The following is a 20,954-nucleotide window of genomic DNA, read 5'->3' as shown; positions in this document are numbered from 1 at the left end:
GGTTGTCCTGAGTCTTCATTGCTGCACACAGGCTTTCTCTAGTTGCTGCGGAGAGCAGGGGCTTCTCTTGTTTTGAAGCATGGGCTCTAGGTGTGTGGGCTTCAGTAGCTGGGGCTCATGGGCTCTACAGTGTGGGACATGGGCTTAGTTGCTCTGTGGCACATGGGATCCTCCTAGACCAGGGATTGAACCCATGTCCCCTGCATTGGCAGGCAGATTCTTAACCACTTGACCACCAGGGAGGCCCAGTTTGAAAGTTTTTATTTAAAAAATTATCCAGTTTCCCCCTACCCCTCAATACACATATACTCCTCCAAAAAAGTAGATACAGGTCTACAAAAGGGACTCTAAAGCTATCAGTTTTGATCAGATGCTGTGTCACTAGTCAGAGGAGCCCTGGAGCCTTGAAAGACTTCTCAGGGTGGGGAAGGGCATGTGGGCTGAAACGATAACAAAGAGGCCAGGAGGACGCCTAAATCAGCGCAGCCTCCTTTACAATCCATGACGGAATGTGAGAGGGTGATCTCATCTCTCATTACAGACTAGCACACATCTCAGCTAAGCTCACTCATCTCTGATACAATGATAATAACACACAGCTCCTCCTGGAATTCAACGAAGGAATGTGGAGGCACCAGAGAGAAGAGCTATTTCTCAACAGCGCTTAAACACTGGGGCCCAGCCAGCATATCACAGACACTTTACAAAGGGCACCCTTTTGTATTGCATAAGATATGAAATGAAGTGAGTCCTACAGGGAAACAATTAAGGGGGCTAGAAAAGCAGAAGGAAAGGAAACTCATTCTCCACCAAAGAGCTGGTCTTTGCAGGTGAAAATGTGCATCTTCACATTTTCAAGCAGAGCAGCTCAAAAGAACAGAACAGGATTATTCTGCAGCCTAAGAAAAATAGATGAATTCAATCATCCTTGGAGAAGATAGCCCAGTTGCTGAAAGAATCCCTACAACGGCATTCTCAAACTAGCTTCACTGAAGGACCAGCTTTTTTTCATTTCCGATCCAACATCTATTGACACCTTCACCAAATTAAATGAAAATAAAGTACTAGAAAGAACAACCACATGCTTGCTGCTGCTAAGTCGCTTCAGTCATGTCCGACTCTGCGCGACCCCATAGACGGCAGCCCACCAGGCTCCTCCATCCCCAGGATTCTCCAGGCAAGAACACTGGAGTGGGTTGCCATTTCCTTCTCCAATGCATGAAAGTGAAAAGTGAAAGTGAAGTCGCTCAGTCGTGTCCGAGTCTTAGCGACCCCATGGACTGCAGCCCACGAGGCTCCTCCGTCCATGGGATTCTCCAGGCAAGAGTACTGGAGTGGGGTGCCATTACCTTCTCCGACCACATGCTTAGATTGCTGCAAAACTCTCAATTTTCGTGCTTACGTTGTCATGGACAAGTAACGGTTAGTCAAATGGTCTTGGTCAGTGGATCCCACCTTGAATAGCACTGCCCTATGAGGCTCTGTCTTAGACAGCAAATCTCCCACTGTCTGTTTTCACAATAAATGTTGTTGTTTAGTCGCTAAGTCATGTCTGACTCTTTTGTGACCCGATGGACTGTAACCTGCAAGGCTCCTCTGTCCGTGGGATTTTCCAGGCAAGAATACTGGAGTGAGTGGCCATTTCCTTCTCCAGGGGATCTTCCCAACTTGGGGATCGAAACCGCATCTCCTGTGTTTTCTGCATTGGCAGGTGGATTCTTTATCACTGAGCCACCAGGGAAGCCCTTCACAATAAATAGGTCTCTTGTAAATGAAGTACAGAAATGAACTACTATAGAAAGGTGGGAATTCAACGTCTATGTTTATTTTTCATTGCCGCCTCGGAGGAAATTGGCTCATTCTTAGCAAATATATTTTAAATGGTTTTAGTGGAAGAATTAGGACAGGTTGGAATTTTGTAAAACTCTGTATCAAGCCTTAAATATAGAATATGACAGATTGTCCAGAATCTCGGGAGGCAAGCTACTTGTCCTACCTGGCAATTTCTATTAATTGATCCACCAATAAGGGAGTCAGACAGACAGAGCACCCTGAGAGTTAATCTAGAGCGTGGATTTTCAAAATTGATGAGCATAAAATTTCACTGCTTTTGACACACCTCACACCTGCCTAACTCTGGACCAGGTGTACCTGTTTTCTAAGACAACCTCCAAGACAATGCATCTAGTCAAGGTGGCAAGGAAAGGAGTGAGTTTCATTCAAGGGCCTGCATTTGGGGCTTAATGAGGCATGCAGGATTATTGTTTATAACACAGTCACAACATGCAATTTACAAAGTGATTAAATCTTGTCCCAGAAGGTTGCACATGGATCCATGCCATGATGCCCCAATTATTTAGAAGATTTTCTTCTTTTCTGTCATAATTTGCTCTCCAGTGACCAAAAAAAAAAAAAAGGATTTGAACTACTCTGAGTTCAAGGTCATAACGGCTTTTGTTTTCTCCCAATTCAATGGTAGCAGAAACAAAGCCTCACCTTAAAAAGTAAAACAAAAAATGAAAATAACCTCCTCCTGAACCCCCAGATGTGGCCATGCAGATTTTGATCTTTGGATTGTCATCCTTGGTAACTTAATATCCTTTCATTCCCTTAGACTTTACCTTTATATGATTGTTATTCTTTGAAGGTATTTTTAGTTACTGTACAGATCCTTCCCAGCCCTTTGGGGTGGGCAGTATTGTTATTATATCCACTTTCTGTGGCAATAGTAACAATATTTGGCTTAGGTGCCATGGGTCTAAATGAGGAATGAGCCAATCAGAAGTGACCCTGTCAGGGAACGCCCAGTGTGGCTGGAGCAGAGCCCAGGAGGAAAACCGGCCCAACCCATTTGGGAGAGGAGGAAATAGATGGTTAGGAAAACCATGCCTCTTGGTCACACAGTCAATATTTTCCACTTCATTTCCAAGCCAACCCTCCTCCTCTCTCCCATCACATTTCCTACCACTTGAAAACAATGTCAAAAGTCCAAAATGAGCGTAGAAGATGGTAGATAAATTTCTTTCATGTCATATAAAAAGAAAGGAAGAAAGGAAGGATGAAGGGGAAGAGAGAGAGAGGCAGAAAGAAAAGGAAATATCAGAGCCCCATAGTCAGCATTCGGACAAGGCAATGGCACCCCACTCCAGTACTCTTGCCTGGACAATCCCATGGACAGAGGAGCCTGGTGGGCTGCTGTCTATGGGGTCGCACAGAGTCGGACACGACTGCCGCGACTTAGCAGCAGCAGCAGCAGCCAGTACTCTTGGCTGGGAAACCCCACGGACGGAGGAGCCTGGTAGGCTGCAGCCCATGGGGTCGCGAAGAGTCGGACACAACTGAGCAACTTCACTTTCACTTTTCACTTTCATGCACTGGAGGAGGAAATGGCAACCCACTCCAGTATTCTTGCCTGGAGAATCCCAGGGACGGTAGTCAGCATTCTTTATGAGAAGTGGAAATGTAGCCTCATTGTGATCAACCGTTTTCAAACATCAATTGTTCAGGTTGACTGTAATTTTTCAATATATTTTGTCTGTGTAGTGCTATGTTTTTCAACAGTGGTGCTATTGACATTTCACATTGTGAGCCATGTAATTCTTTCTTGTGAGGGCCGTCCTGTGCATTGTACGATGTTTAGCACCATCCTGACTTCTACCTATGACGTTAATAGCACCCCTGGAGTTGTGACAAGCAAAACGGTCTTCAGACATTGCCAAACGTCTCAAACAGTTCTCCAGTTGAGAACCACTAGTATAGTGTGCTTGTTCTAAACGTGTTTTCAAACTCAATTTATTTTATGCCCAAAGATCAAAAGTTGCAGCCAGGAATTGGAATTCGTATAGAGAAGAAAACGTAAGATTCTTTTTTTTTTCTTATATTTTTTTGCAATTGGAGGATAATTGTTTTAAATGTTGTGTTGGTTTCACAACATGAATCATCCCTAAGTACACATGTATCCCCTTTCTCTTGTGCCTCCCTTTCACCCCTGCCCAAGATTCTTGCATTAAGAGAATTCTATACAAAATGGATAAACAACAAGGTCCCACTGTACACCACAGAGAACTATATTCAATATGATATGATTAACCATAATGGAAAAGAATGTGAAAAAGAATATATAAATATATATATATGTATAACTAAATCACTTTGCTACACAGCAGAAATAAACACAACATTTTAAATCAACTATACATCAGTAAAATAAATTTTTAAAAAGAAAACTCTGTTAAGTTGATCAAAAATTTCCCCCAGGATCTTCTCTGACTGGATTTTGAATGCAAATTGAATTATTAAATCAGACAGGTAGCCAAGAGTGGAAACCTATCTTTGAACTGTATGTTTCACAGACCTAACTATTAATACATTCATCTACCTATTATGATGCATAGAATGCCATTTCTTGATATTTTTCTAACATTTTCAATAATTTCTTGTTTGTTTTAGATATAACATTTTTTCTTTCACTTTTTCTTAAGTAAAATAACGACATTATCTGGGGAACGTACACAAATTCTTTTTAATTTTTTATACAAAAGTAATTTTCAAAGTATTTTGATAGGATTGAAAAGTGCTCAGTAAGAAATATACTTTTCAGCTTGCCCTACGCCTACACTCATAGCTGCATTACTCATAACAGCCAAGAGGTGGGATTAACTTAAATGCTCATCCACAGTTGGACAAAATGGATAAACAAAATGTGAAATATAAATACAGTGCAATATTATTCAGCCTTAAAAAGAAAAGAGACTGACACAAGCTACAGCACTGATGAACTTGAGGACATTATGCTAAGTGAAATAAGCCCATCACAAGAGGACAAATATTGTACTATTCCACTTATATGAGTTACCTGAAATAGTCAAATTCATAGGCACATAAAGTAGAATGGCAATTGCCAGTGGCTGGAGGAAAGAGGTATTGAGAGTTTTTATTTAATGGGCACAGAGTTTCTCTCTGGGAGAATAAAAAAGGTATGGAGCTAGATAGTGGGGATGGTTTGCACAACAATGCACCAAATGCCAACAAACAGCACACTTACAGTGAGAAAACTGATAAATTTTGTGATGTGCATTTTGTCACAATGAAAAAATTAAATTGGAACATCAGCAATATAAAAAATCTAAAATATGTATATAAAAAATGTGCAACCATAATACTGAATACTTCATTCACAAAAAGCACTTTTCTCTGGGGCAAAGTGCATGACATCACTGTGATATACAGGGACACACCCATTGTTCCTTGGAATTTGTTGAATGTGTTTCCAGACATTCTGCTGGACTGTCCTGTGGCCAATCCAGCTATTTCAGTTACCACTGAAATCCAATTGCTGAGGCAAGTCAACCCCATATAAACTCTCTAAGCTCATATAGACATTTCAAAAGAAGGATCTGCCCTCTCTATGCTTTTTCCTCAGAGTGTCAATTAAGTCTCAAAAACTATTCAGATCATTCGGAGCTGAGAATGAATCTTGTTTCTCTCACCCACTGCTGCAAGAGGGAGCAGCATCCCTTTTCTTTTTTTTTAATTTATTTTAAAAATTTTATTTATTTTATCTATATTTATATTTGGCTGCACCGGGTCTTCGTTGTTGCCCTCGGGTTTTCTCTAGTTGCAGTAAGTGGGGGCTATTCTCTAGTCGCAGTGTGTGGGCTTCTCGTTGTGGTGGCTTCTCGTGTGGAGCACAGGCTCTAGGGTATGTGAGTTTCAGTAGCTGCAGCACGTAGGCTATAGTTATTACAGTCTGTGGGCTCCAGAGCACGGGATCAGTAATTGTAGTGCACAGGCTTAGCTGTCCTGTGACATGTGACATCTTTCCAGACCACGGCTCAAACTTGTGTTCCCTGTATTGGCAGGTGGATTCTTAACCACTGTACCACCAGGGAGATCCCTATTATTAAATATCTGACACCGTGGAATTGATTTGTTCTGTTAATAACAGAAAAAAATTAGTGTCTATCTCTAGTAAAGTACATTGTGGACAAAATGAAACTCTATTCTGGTTAATGAAATAAAAAGTTGGAAAAGAGAGTTGTCATATGTGGGATGAAGTGCAATCACTATCCAAACATTTCTATTTAAAACAGGACACTTATTGCCTGGCTACTGTCAGCATAAACACCCTACTTCCATCACCAATCCTACATCCAGGTCTGTATCAGTTAACATGTACATATTCCTATGCCAGAGTCTTTATTTTGGAACAGGATGTGGAGAGGAAGTCTGGGGACAGGTTGAGGCTGGAATTAAGGAATTGGAGAATGGAAGGAAATGGAAGGGCTTCCAGCATCCATCTAGTTCCTTGGACTGGTTTTGAGCTCACTAGTGAGAGAGGTTTAGAGGCAGAATTTGATGGAACTATTCAAGAGGGGCTTTGGGAGACCTGTCAATAACAGGCAAGGAATAGGTGGAGGCTCCTTCCTCCCCCTTCTGTTTGCTTCAGCACTGTTCTTGGGCTCTGAGAACCTGGAAATGTTGGGGAAACCCAGAGTCCACAGCTTAGGGGTGGGAATCAGAGGGTACCATCATGAGGCTAAGACAGCAGCAGTGGATAGGGGATCCAAATCTGGAGAAGAAGATGTAGGAGGAAGTCATAACAGGCACTATTGAAACACTCCCGTTAGTAACAGTAATGCTGGGTCACCAAGAAGTGAAAACATATTTTATCCATGGAATGAATCAGGCCTGAGGGCTTGCGTCAGGAATGACAAATAACAGCTAGCACAAAACCTATTAATTTCAGTTCTAGAGTTCCAGGGAAAGATGATAAATACTTTTATCTATTAAAACAATAGTAATATATTATAAAGGAATTTTTTAAGGTGTAAACTCACAAGGAAAGGAAAAATGGAAGAAGAGACAACAGCATCACAATTTTGGAAGTCAGAAAGCAGGGAGCAAGGGATTTAGCAGAACAGAGAAGCCTAAAAGTAATAAGAGAAGGTCTCCCAACTAATTGGCCCAGCTGGATCGACTACAGAGAATTTCAGTCTGTAAGATCCATGTATGCACTAGGAGATTTTCCATCTCCACACACACTCAAATAAAAGTAGTATAAGGTTGGGACAAGATAAGAATGCCTATTTTCACCACTTCTATTCAATATTATAACTGAAAGTTCTAGCCAGAGTCATTAGGTAAGAAGAAGAAATATATGGCATTCAAATTAGAAAGGAAGAGATAAAATTATCTCTATTTGCAGATGACATGACATATATATAGAAAATCCTAAAGAAATCATAAACACACACACATACACACATACATACACACACAAAACCATTAGTGCTAAGAAATGAATACAGCAAAGTTACAAGATATAAGATCAACACACAAAAATTAGTCATATTTCCACATACACTAGCAGTGAACAATTTAACACTGAATTAAGAAAATAATTCCATTTGCAATAAAACTAGAAAGAATAAATACTTAGGAACAAAGTACTTAAATTTAGGAATTTAACCAAGGGAATATAAGAATTGTACACTGAAAATTTTTTTAAATGCTGAAAGAAATTAAACAGCTAAATAAATAGTATGACATCTTATGATTATGATTTGGAAAACAATACTGTTAACATGATAGTACTACCCAAAGTGATCTACAGATTCAGTATCAAGATCTCAATAGCCTTTTCTGCAAAAAAAGAAAAGCTGACCCTAAAATTCAAATAGAATTGTAAGGGAATCTGAATAGGCAAAACAATCATGAAAAAGAAAACAAAAAGTTTGAGGACTCATACTTCCTGTTTCTAAAACTTTCTATAAAGCTACAATAATCAAGATGATGTAGTACTGACATACTAACAGACATATAGGTCAACAGAACAGAATCAAAGTCCAGAAATACATCCATACAGCTACAGTCAACTGAATCTCAACAAATGTGACTGATTCTCAACAGTGGGGAAAAAAATAATCCCTTCAACAAACAGGACTAGGGCAACTGGACAGTCACACATAAAAGAAAAAAGTTAGATCCCTACCTCACATCATATTTTAAAAAGTGACTCAAAATGCATCAAAGACTTAAGTGTGACTGCTTAAAGTATAAAATTAGATGAAAACAAGAAAATCTGCACTACCAAGGATTAGGGAATGGTTTCTTAGATATGACACCAAAAGTATTTTACAAAATTAAAAAAAGATAAACTAGACTTTGTCAAATTTTAAAACATCTCTGTATTAATGAACACTATCAAGAAAGTAAATAGGCAGCCTACAGAATGAGAGAAAATATTTGCAAATCACGTATCTCTCAAGGGTCTATTATCCATAACATTTGGGGCTTCACTGGTGGCTCAGAGGTAAAAGAATCTGCCTGTGATACGGGAGACCCAGGTTCCATCCCTGGGTTGGGACGATCCCTTGGAGAAAGAAATGGCAACCCACTCCAGTATTCTTGCCTAGGAAATCCCATGGACAGAGGAGCCTGGTGGGCTGCAGTCCATGGGATTGCAAACAGTCGGACATGACTGAGCATGCACACAGGCAGGCAGGCATCCATAATATTTAATACAAGTCTTATAACTCAATGACAAAAAAGCAAACAATCCAATCAAAAAAAAAAAAAAAGCAGACACCTGAGGATTAACAGACATCAGAAGAAAGCTCCTAGGGTCAAGATGTGGATCAGGACAAGCAAACAAGCAAACAGAAAGGAGAAATTGTTGGAAACAGTGATGGTGCAGGGAGAAGATGTTATGTGAAATAAGCACAGTATGCTACTAGTGAAAAAAGAAAACAGAAAATGGTCTTGGAAATCAAAAATAAAAAACTCTATAGAAGGTTTGGAAAATGAAGTAGAGTATCAAAACTGTCATTTAAACCTGAGTTAGCCTGATCCCGAAACCCACGAAAATAAAAGATAGCTTAAATTCGTTAACATTATCTAACTTGAATTATAAACTTGTATTTCCCTGTGATGAATAACAGGGCGTCTTATATTGCTATGTTTATTAGAGTCTGCTTGAGTCTTTAGTCATTTTTGAATACAGCAGATAATCTGTAGAACTAGAGGCAACTTACTGCTGTTATTTGTACTGGAAATATAAAAAAGAACAATAATTTCTTGTTTGCATCTCTTTACGAAGTCATTGTGTGCAAATTATGGGACCCCATTCGTACCAATTGCTATTGGCTAAAGCCTCACAATACATATGGGGTTTTGTTGTTTTTGCTTGGAGAATCTCACTTTGGGAAAAACATACAATGTTTTAGAATTATGGAATTTTGGAGCTAGGAGGAATCCTAGATATCATCTAGCCTTGTGCAAATATGTGAAAAACTAAGGCAGCTGGTGACTGAATTGGTATTAGAATTCAAGTATGGTAGCTCTGAGTCCACTGCTATTTCTGCTCTATAGAACTATTGGAAGTTGAAATAGCAATAGCACTAATGCTCGCATATAATTACCTCAAAATCAGGAAACAGTAAGTGGGTCATCTGCTTCAACCATGGAATAAAATGAAAATGAGGACAGAAACACATAACTTGGTCTCCAAACTATAGCGCTGATGGCAAAGAAAGAGCAAATGTAACTTCACTTTTCCTTTGCATAATCATTAACAAGTATTTATTGAATTGTCACCAAATATGTAACAATGAATGAAGTCACCGGAATATAAACTGAAGCATAAAAATTCCTATGTATAAGCTGTCTGTGTACTATTAAAATCATTTGGTGCAACACTCATTAATTTCAATGAATAACTAACTCACGAATTTTAAATATATATTAAGTTGAATTCCCTTAACAATTAAACCAATTACACATTGTCTTTTTGCAAGGCAGTATTATATTTTATAGTGAATAAACTGTGAGAAATCGTAGGGAGAGGAAATGGAGCTGGATCCAGCCTACTGAAGTAAAAAAAATATATTTTCTACAATTTTTAAAAAGACCTCTTATTATTACAGATACATGCAATGAAAAATTTGAAATGCAGATAAATAAAAATCAAAACCAGAGATCATCAGATTAGCACATATTTGAAATCTTTATCTCTGTAAAGATATATAATTTAACATATAAATTAGATTATATGTTACGTACTGCTTTGTAACCTCATTCTTTTTTTTTCAGACAAGGTTTGCTATCTTTTCATTTTAGCAGATTTTATCTCGATATCTGGATCCCTAATTATCTTTATCATTGATCTTACTGAGGAAAATTCAGTCCAGGTTTTTAATCTCATTTGGTTATTCTGCCCCTTATATCTCTTAATTTAGCCTAATCTATGCAGCACTGCCAGAGAAGGCAATGGCACCCCACTCCAGTACTCTTGCCTGGAAAATCCCATGGACGGAGGAGCCTGGTAGGCTACAGCCCATGGGGTCGCTAAGAGTCGGACACGACTGAGTGACTTCACTTTCAATTTTCCCTTTCATGCACTGGAGAAGGAAATGGCAACCCACTCCAGTATTCTTGCCTGGAGAATCCCAGGGATGGTGGAGCATGGTGGGCTGCTGTCTATGGGGTTGCACAGAGTCGGACATGACTGTAATGACTTAGCAGCAGCAGCAGCAGCATGCAGCACTGCATTAACTTAATGAAGAGACTTGGCCAGGTTTTCCATCTTTTGGTTTTTGTCTGATTGCTTGCTTGTATATATGAGTTTGGTCCTTTATCCCCTGTATTTCCTACAAACTATAAATTAGATGAAAATGTTTCATGTGTCCAATTGGACGTTTTTGGCTAGACTATGTCATCAGTGATATTGGTACTTCCTTGCATTACATCAGAAGATATAACATCCAACTGCCTAAACTGCTAAGTTGCTTCAGTCGTGTCCGACTCTGTGCAACCCCACAGACGGCAGCCCACCAGGCTCTGCTGTCCCTGGGATTCTCCAGGCAAGAATATTGGATTGGGTTACCATTTCCTCCTCCAGTGCATGAAAGAGAAAAGTGAAAGTGAAGTCGCTCAGTCATGTCTGACTCTTAGCGACCCCATGGACTGCAGCCTACCAGGCTCCTCCGTCCATGGGATTTTCCAGGCAAGAGTACTGGAGTGGGGTGCCATTGCCTTCTCCCAACTGCCTTAAAGAGTAGTAATTAATTGCCTGCTGTGTGCCTAGTCCCTAGTAGAACATTAGCAAGTGCCCTGGCAAAAAACAGGAGATGTGTGTCCAGCACAGTTTTCCTGGTCCTCTTTGCCTTCTTCTTTCAACTTCCGGATTCTCTATGTTCTGTCTTTGTTGTTATTAAGTAGCTTGAGAGTTTAGGTGGGGTTTCTAGTGAGGAGTGATTGGGATGTTTGTGAATGTCAGGAAGAAAGAGTAATTATTAGAAGACAGGATGAAATAATACCCAGGTTTCTGGTTAGACTCCATTTGGCTCCATTTTCCCTTTCCTGTGTGAAATTGCATTGAAGCAATAGCTTCCCTTTTGGGCTCCCTGTCACTGACCTCACCCGCCCAATGGGACATTTTTCATTCTATCACTAAAGTGAAAGTCACTCAGTCGTGTCTGACTCTTTGCGACACCATGGACTATACAGTCCGTGGAATTCTCCAGACCAGAATACTGGAGTGGGTAGCCTTTCCCTTCTCCAGGGGATCTTCCCAATCTATGGATCGAACCCAGGTCTCCCGCATTGCAGGCGTATTCTTTACCAGCTGAGCCACAAGGGAAGCCCGTGAATACTGGAGTGGGTAGCCTATCCTTTCTCCAGCAGATCTTCCCAGCACAGGAATAGAACCAGGGTCTCCTGCATTGCAGGTGGATTCTTTACCAACTGAGCTATCAGGGAAGCCCTCAGTCATTAAAGTCTCTGTTTAAAATAAAACCTGTGGAGAAGGAAATGGCAGCCCACTCCAGTACTCCTGCCTGGAAAATCCCATGGACGGAGAAGCCTGGTAGGCTACTGTCCATGGGGTCGCGAAGAGTTGGACGCGACTGAGCGACTTCACTTTCACTTTTAGTTCTCTCAATCATAGAAAACCAATCTTCTCTTAAGAAAGGGAGACGCAGCCGCTCTTTTTTTTGGCTTTGCATTTTATTTTCTACGTATCATCATTGAATTTATAATTAACACTGGTGACCTTGAATTCATAGTTGGAACAAAGGAACAGACCTGAGACTTCGCCAGCACTAGCCTAAGTAGAGCTGCCCCCCTTCTCTGCAGTTGCGGTTTACTACTTCCTGGGTTGGAAGGAATAACTGGGAGCTCTGCAATGATCAGACCCTTCAGGCAAGAACCAGTGTGTTAACAGTGTGAATTAGATATACTGACTACCTGCTCTGCTTAATTGCTGTGAAACTGAACTAATCAGCAGTTATAAAGCACATACTTTGTTATGTGCTAGGCTCTGCCTCCTGGCCTGTAGATAATTTAAGAAGACCTAGGGAATACCATCAGATGTGCTAATTGTATTTGGGTGTTAACAAAAGCAGATCTAGACAAGCTGTCCACTTAAATGGTACCTGTTGGTCAGAAAAAATTTAAAGATTGTGCTCATGTAAAATTACTCAAACCTTCTAGCAAAAATATTTTTTGAAAAATAAACTAAATGCCTGTATAAAATAAAATAAAACCTAATAGACTCATGCAACTCTTTCTAATTTATATTTTTTAATTTTAAATTTATTTATTTTTTAATTGAAGGACAATTGCTTTACAGAATTGTATTGGTTTCTGCCAAACATCAACACGAGTCAGCCATAGGTATACATATATCCCCTCCCTCTTGAACCTCCCTCCCACCTTCCTCACCATCCCACCCCTCTAGGTTGTTACAGAGCCCCGGTTTGAGTTCCCCGAGTCATACAGCAAATTCCCATTGGCTATCTATTTTACCTATGATAATGTAAGTTTCCATGTTACTCTCTCCATACATCTGACCCTCTCCTTCCTTCCCCCACCCATATCCATAAGTCTGTTCTCTATGTCTGTATTTCCATTTCTGCCCTGCAGATAATTTCGTCAGTACCATCTTTCTAGTGAATCATGCAACTTTTTTATTGGAAAGTCTCTGCAGGCTCTGTTCTATCTGCTGCAGGATACAATGCAAATTCTCCAACACGGTACCCAAGGCTTTCAAAGCCTGCCCCATCCTTACCCGTCCATTCATTCCCCACCTTGCACCCACACACTCTTCACTACAGCCATATTCCACTTGCAGTCAACCTCTGAATACACCATGTCCCTTCACAATCCTGCCTCAGATCATGACAATTTCTTCCATCTTCAATGTGATCCCCCACTTCTGGCCTAGAAGCTCCTAGTTAATTCTCCAGACCCAAAACAAATGGCCCATTGTGTAAAGCATTCTTCACTCTCCTGCATGAGGTGTTCTCTGTTTTGAGCAGCTATTACCCTTGTTACTGTCTTATGCCCTTAGTGTCACATGCTTAACTTGACTGTTGAACCAACAGGTTGAGCAAGCATCATGCACAGATTGTAATCAAAATCCTACTTTCTTTGATCCACTCTTCTTTTTTCTTTAATTTTATATAATGGAATTTTCACCTATAGAGAAGTAGAGAAAAGAGTATAATATTCCCATGTCCCCATCACCCAGCTTCAACAATTTTCACCCCATGGCCAAAACTGTTCATCTATGCCTGTGCTAATTTTCTCTCCACAACAGTATTGGGCTTCCCTGGTGGCTCAGACCGTAAAGAGTCTGCCTGCAATGCAGGAGACCTGGGTTCGATTCCTGGGTTAGGAAGATCCTCTGGAGAAGGAAACGACAACCCACTCCAGTATTTTTGCCTGGAGAATCCCATGGATGGAGGAGACTGGCAGGCTACAGTCCATGGGGTCACAGAGTTGGACACGACTGAGGGACTAACACTTATGACTTATGACAACAGTATTATTCAGAAGCAACTACCAGACAATATCATTTTATCTATAAGCACCTCAGGATGCATCTCTAAATGATAAGAAATCTTAAAAAAAAAAATGATGATATTAATGCCATTCTTTACAAAATTAACCATAGTTCCTTCTTTTTTGGCTATGTCGTGTCTTAGTTGTAGAACGTGGGGTCTTTAATTGGGGAATGAGAACTCTTAGTTGTGGCATGTGTGATCTAGTTCCTGTCCAGGGATCCAACCCAGGCCCCCACCACTGGACTATAGGAGTGGAGTGTTAGTCACCGTATTACCAGGAAAGTCCTTATAATTTCTTGATAGTATCAATGTTCATAAACATGCTGTCATTTTTTATTCTATAGAGTTCCTCTTCTGGCACTAGTTGAAAATTTCAGTTGGCCTGTGAAGCCTCTGCTCAGTCTTACAAAATAGACAGACCTATGCTTGCTTTTCCTACAGTCAACTGAAGTAGCATATACAGTCTCATTTCAAAAACCAAAATGTCCTATTTCCTGTAATAATCAAAGCTCAGAGCCTCAAGTAGGGTGTATCTTCCTACTGGACCAGGATGGAGAACTTAGATCTTCTTTCTGCTCTTTTTTTTTCTCATTTCCTCTCCTACTCTGCCAGAGTTGGGGGTCTGGGGGAGAGGTATGAATGGGCCCCTTCCTTGCTGTTTCCCTGCCCAAGAGGATGCACTGCTCCTCTGGAGAGTCACATGTGTCTCCATCCTCAGTCTCTTGGCCTCTGGGCCCCCTCCAGCTTCTTCTGTTCTAGGCAGTCAGTCCTACTGGACAGGGTGCAGAAGTGCAGGGCGATTCCAATGCAGGGCAGTCTTCTGACCCTACCTTCAAAACAGCAGCCTCTCCTCTCTCAAACCCTGTTCTGTGTTCTGTTTGAAACATCTCAGGTCTGAGTTTTGCAACTGCCAACTGGAAGAAACACATTTTAGCATACCTGCATGGTTATATTTGAAGTGAGTTCCTTGTGGACAGCATCCAGTTGGGTCATGTATTTTACTGACTCCACCAAGCCCTGTGTTTCAGTTAGTTTATTTAGATCATTTATGTTAACAATAGGTTAGGGCTTAAGTCTGCCATTCGGGTTTTTGTTTTCTGCTTATTCTCTCTGAAAAAAACACATTTGAAAGCCCTCCACGGTATCTACTTTGAGTACCCCTCAAGCATGGGATTAAGAAGGTCGCATTTTAATTCTCTTCTCTCAAAGACTGGGCCCTCTGCCCTTGTTATAGACTTGATCTGTTTAAGGAGTCCAGGAACTGTAAAACAAGTTATGCTTCATTTCCTATGTAAATAGTGCATGGGGAAGGGGATTTTTATCATCAACTTGCTTTATTACACTGATCTCTATTCACTGATACCTCAGTTGAAGCTGAGACAGAGATGCCCCATTTCTCCATTCCATGACATTTATTTACATGTCTCTCTTCCTTTCTGGACTGTGAGTAATATTTGAACAAGATTTGAATGTTATTCATCTTTCTGTATCCCCCAGCAGCTGCTAGATGCTTAATACATGGTGATGCCTTATTTACTAATACTTTCACCAAAAGGATCAAACTCTTTAAGAAAAATCCTTTATTTATAAAATTTATTTTTATTTATTTTTATTTTGGCTGCACTGGGTATTCGCTACAGCACATGGGCTTAGTTGCCCCGTGGCATGTGGGATCTTAGTTCCCTGACCAGGGACTGAACCTGCATCCCCTATATTGGAAGGAGGATTTTTAACACTGAACCACGAGGCAAGTCCCCTAAACTCTTAATTTTGAAATAATTCCAAACTTACAGAAAGGTTGGAAGAATTGTGCAAAGGACTCCCAGATACCCTTTGCCCAGCCAGATTCACCAACAGAATTTTGGTGGGGATTTTGCCACATTAATGTTACCATTTTCTCTCTCAGGAATCAGATCTTTTTTTGAAACCTCTATTCAACTTACTGCTGTAAAATTAATTTCCCTTTAGTGCCTTTATTAGCTGTCTTTTCTCTATGAATTCACCAGTTTTCATGTCCTACTAGAAAGGGAAAAGATGGAGTAGAAAGGATAAGATGAGCTTTTTCTATTCAGTAACTACTGGGCTTTCATCCATTTAAAACCATAAGATTTAGTTTGAGAAACCAAGAAAGGCATTTAAAATGTCTAGGAATATGGTTAAGCTACAAGAAAGTGGGACCATCTTCTAGAATAGACTATTTTTAGTAGCAGAATTACCTTAGAAAAGAACAATGTCACATTACATAAATAGCCCTTTCTGGAAGCACAATGATAATTCTGTGTCTCCTATTTAAGGAACCAGCCAAGAAAGGTTGAGAAAAATCTATTATCTTATCAAAAGAATATTTTCCTAGTGGTCCAGGTGACTAACCACATTTAGGTAGAACCTGGCTTGTTATTGGATGTAGAGGTGGGGGTGAGTTTTACGGAGTGTTCTCAAAGGTGCCTCTTCATATCCCATGGGACACTTCAATTTCTGACAGTTCAAAGGGAGATAATTCTTATTCTGACTTTAACTCACCCTTGATTCTGATGCTGACTTTAACTCATACTGATTCTCACATACTGAGTAGTGTCCTTTCACCTTAAGGAAGTACTAAGTGAAATCAATGAAACAGCTTGATTGATAGAGTTCCGAGAATTGCAACTTACGGAAAATAAAAAGAACAATGAAATCATTCATAGAAGAGGCCATTCACAGAGAGTTTTGCACACTGTAGTAAGAAAATAACGAACAAACTGGAGTAACAGAAGAGTGTAGCTCAGGATTCTGAACTTAGAAGAGTTTTGACTTGAATTTAATTCATAGCCTATTAAAGTTCACAGTATAGGTTCTTGGCTCAAGAAATACAACCAAAGCATCACTGTTCATTCAACTCATTTATTCTACCAATATTTACTGCTTCTAGGCTCCATACAGAGCCAGGCAGTATTCCCGGCACAGGGCATTTAACAGCAGGCAAAACATCCCTATTCTCACCAAGATGACATTCAAGTGGGAGAGACACTAATCAGTATGGAAGTGAAATAAGAGTGTGACAGAAGGTGGCAAGTGCTGTAGAGAAATAAGCAAGATTAGATGGATCTAGCCTATGCGGAGAGCAGGCTGCAATCACAAGGGACAGCTTTGTTAAGAAGTAACAGTAATCAGACTTCACTGGCAGTCCAGTGGTTAAAACTCCATCCTTTCTATGCAGGGAGTCCAGGTTCTGTCTTTCTTCTGGGAACTAAGATCCCATGTACCTCCTCAGCTCTGTGAAAAAAGAAAAAAAAGAACAAGTAAGCCAAGACTTGGAAAAGGTGGGAGGAGCCTTCTGGGAAAGGGTCACAGCCAAGAAGGCAGGAGCACTTGGGCTTATTCCAGAAAGAGCGAGGGGCCCAGGGTGACCCGGGCAGAGCTGGACACGAGAGAAGTGGAAGGGGACCACACAGCACCCAGGGCTGTTGAAGGATTTCAGCTTCCACTCTTTCCTTGCCTACTCTGGATGAGGCTGTGCTTTTGAGCAGAGAAGGAACACAACGGGACATCATTTTAAAGTCTCTCCGGCTTCTCAGTTGAGAATAGACGAAGAGGGACAAGACAGAAACAGGGCGACCACTGGGGAGACCACTGCAGTGATCCAAGGAAGGACCGGCAGCGGTTTAGACCGGGGTGTAGAGACGTGGTGGGGGAAGCAATGGTCTCCTGGATACATTCTGCAGGCAGAACCAACAGGACTTCTCGTAGGTGCGATGTGGGCTGTGAGGGAAGGAGGAGTCAACGTGCCTCCCAGGTTTTTGGTCTGAACAGCTATCAAAAAATGGAGCTGTTACCAAATGAGGTGGTCCGGGAAGCTACTGATGGAGCAGCCTTGCAGGAGAAAGGCAGATCTGTTCTGTTTGGGGTATATTACTTTGACCTCCTAATGCGGAAGTCACGGGGGCAATTGTAGTCTGGAGTTCAGGAGAAAGGTCTGAGCAGGAGACATGATTTGGGAGTTGTCAGTGTATAGAGGATATTCATATACCTAGTTCCATTTTTTAAACATGTACGCTTATAAACATATGGAATTGTACATATATTTAGTACATATGCTTTCTACTTTCATTCAATAGTTCTTAACATTTTGCCACATTTGCTCTGTGTTTTTCTATTTGTATATGCTCAAATTCTCTTTGTTTAAAGGAACCATTTGAGAGTCAGGGTGTCTTGTTGCTTCACCTTTGCACACTCCTGCATTCCCGAGTGGAATGTCAAGTCACAAGACTGAAGGAGATAGCAGGGGAATGAAAGCAGATAGTGACGAGGGCCAAGAAAGGAGCCTGGGGGCATCCCGAAGGTAAGAGTTTTGGGAAAGGAAGAAGAACCAGAAGAAGCCACAGAGGGAAGAAAAAAACTAGAAAGAGTGTAACGATGATCTGTAGTATAATGGTAGTAGACCTCTTCTGACTGCTGACATTCACTGAAATGTACACAGAGAAAAGCTACTCATGGGATCTGCTCTTCTAACTTCAGAGTTTCTCTCCTTCACACTTGTGGAACTGATCAGTTTTTCCTTGGTCTACTTAAGACAGGAGTAATTATGAGAAGAATCTGGTAACTCCCGTGGATTGTTTTAAATGAGTAACCTATTATGCCCCAGGTCATAGCCTCCATGAAGGGTTCTGTGTATGTGTGTGTGCACATGTGCACTCTCAATGAAAGGTTGAAGGGTAGCAGATTCTGCCATCTCAAAACACACTGCTTTGGTATGCTGGGTTATTCTGAGCTGAAGACACTTGAAAAATAGCAAATGCAAAAATAGACTTCTCTTACCTGCCTAAAGACAGACCCTCCAAAAACTCAGCTGTCATAAATCTCCTGCCCCAGGAGTTTCATCAACCAGAGAAGATTGACCCTTATCACAAGAGAGGAGACTAGAAGTTGATGCCACACCCAGACAGACTCGCACAAACCATCCTATCTCCCATCTGTTCTTCTAAGACTTGTTCATCTTCCCTAAAAATCATTTACTCTCCTTGAGAGACTTAACAGCCCCTCTCCCCTTTCCCTACTAAGATGAAGTTAATCCTGAATTCTAGCCACCTCAAAGAGTTACTCATTTTTCCCCGCGTGTCTCCCATGTATACATGAGATATATATGTTAATCAACTTCTGTTAACTTTTCCTTCATTATTCTGTCTGTTATTACAGAGGTCTCAGTCAAGAACTCAGAAGAGTAGAGGAAAAATTATTTTTTCTCTTCTATAGGATCAAGAAGCCAAGTCTCAACATGGCTGTCTGAACTGGTTAAAAAAAAAAAATCAGTTTCTAAAATGAACTCCAATCAATCCAGTTCAGAGACTAATTTGAAGGAAAAAAAGTTGGATGACAAGTTGATTTTTTGTTTTAATCACTTTAATCCCTTTTGCTCAAAGGTGCTATTTACATCTACCTACACAAAATAAACTATGGTCCAAAACTAAAAATACTTTCTTTCTCTTGAAATACTGTTTGTAGTCTAGCCACAACTGAGATAAATAGGGCATCTGGGGTAAGAGCAAACTTCTACCCTGTACCTGGTCCTTGGGTATATCACTGAAAAGATTTGTTTTTAAACAGAGTTTGCCAAGAAGTCAAGCAAACCTCATCCATCTCTTGGGCTTTCTGAACACTGGAACCCCTCCCTTCATCACTCAGGAAATAACAGCCAACCAAAGCTCATCATATGTGGGTCCAAGATGAGACAGGCACTTTACAATAAATAATAAAACAGCTGATGTCATCTATAGCCTAAAACCCAGAGATATAAGACACTGGATTGAAGACCAGGGGAACACTTGGGTCCAGCATCATGCATTTCATTCCAAAACTAAGAGAAACTAAGTCTGGCCATCCTGGGAAGTTGGAGAGTGATTGCTCCAAAAATGAACCAATCATCTCAGGGAATGTCTTTTCCTTGGAGTCTGTTGCTTCTCTCTCCAGCTCTGATTCTTCATCTAAGAAGCTTTGTCTCTCCTTTTTCAGTCAAGCACCAAGTTCAGAAAAGAAAGTACTGTTGCTTCATCCATCTGGTTCAGAACAATATTAAGTCCAAGACAATATCAGCTCCATCTGAGTCATAAGGAGAAACTCAAGGAAACAAAGACCGAAGGAAACAAAAGAGGAAGAAGAGAGACCCAGAAGAAGAGGATCAGCACAGAGAAGGGAAGAAAGTAGGAGGAAGGACTATGAAGACTCTATTTTTCTGCTTAGCACACTAAATGCTAACTGTAGAAAGACCAAAGCAAGAAATGGATTCTATTTTAAAATGAGCTGTTTATACATACTAGGAGGGCTGCCAACAGATGTATCTTATTGGAAAGGCACTGAGATGGGCTTTGTGAGGCAGAGGTAGGCCCCTGGGCCAAGTCTAGAGCAGGAAGTTGGGAAAAGAGAAAGGAACTCACTCTGCATAATAACCTCAGAGGTTATTTGCAGAAGGAAGGTCCTCGCAAAAACCTTTGCAGATTTGTCTCTTTGAGGCAAACTTCCTTTTTCCATTTGGTATAAATTTAGATTATTGTCCCTAGGAGTTGTTAGGACATTGAATATGTTGAGTTTTGCCTGAGGGCTAGCCACAAAATTAAAAGACACTTGCTCCTTGGAAGAAAATCTATGACAAGCCTAGATAGTGTATTAAAGAGCAGAGACACCCCTTTGCCAACAAAGGTCCATCTAGTCAAAGTTATGGTTTTCCCAGTAATCATGTACGGATGTGAGAGTTAGACCATAAAGAAGGCTAGGCACCAAAGAACTGATGCTTTCAAACTGTAGTGCTGGAGAAGACTCTTGAGAGTCCCTTGGACTGCAAGGAGATCAAACCAGTCAATCCTATAGGAAATCAACCCTGAATATTCATTGAAAGGACTGATGCTGAAGTTGAAGCTCCAACCACCTGATACAAAGAGCCGACTCATTGGGAAAGACCCTGATGCTGGGAAAGATTGAAGGCAGGAGGAGGAGGGGATAACAGAGGATGAGATGGTTGGATAGCATCACCAACTCAGTGGATGTGTGTTTGAGCAAACTCCAGGAGATAGTGAATGACAGGGAACCCTGGTGTGCTGCAGTCCATGGGGTTGCAAAGAGTCCATGGGGTTGCAAAGA

At 40.8% G+C, this 20,954-nt stretch overlaps 1 long non-coding RNA gene across 1 annotated transcript in view; it reads right to left on the bottom strand.

The window, feature by feature from the left end:
* Window positions 1–16,707: 16,707 nt before the first annotated feature.
* Window positions 16,708–20,954, bottom strand: part of LOC145544927 (uncharacterized) — a 52,438-nt gene continuing 48,191 nt past the window's right edge. The window contains exon 2 of the long non-coding RNA XR_014081727.1: window positions 16,708–17,099. This is a non-coding gene — a long non-coding RNA (uncharacterized LOC145544927). The remainder of the gene's footprint in view (window positions 17,100–20,954) is intronic.

This window comes from Giraffa tippelskirchi, chromosome 4, assembly GCF_054371585.1.
Source record: "Giraffa tippelskirchi isolate mGirTip1 chromosome 4, T2T-mGirTip1v1.2.pri, whole genome shotgun sequence".
NCBI lineage: Eukaryota > Metazoa > Chordata > Mammalia > Artiodactyla > Giraffidae > Giraffa > Giraffa tippelskirchi.
This window is presented reverse-complemented; position numbering and strand designations above follow the sequence as displayed.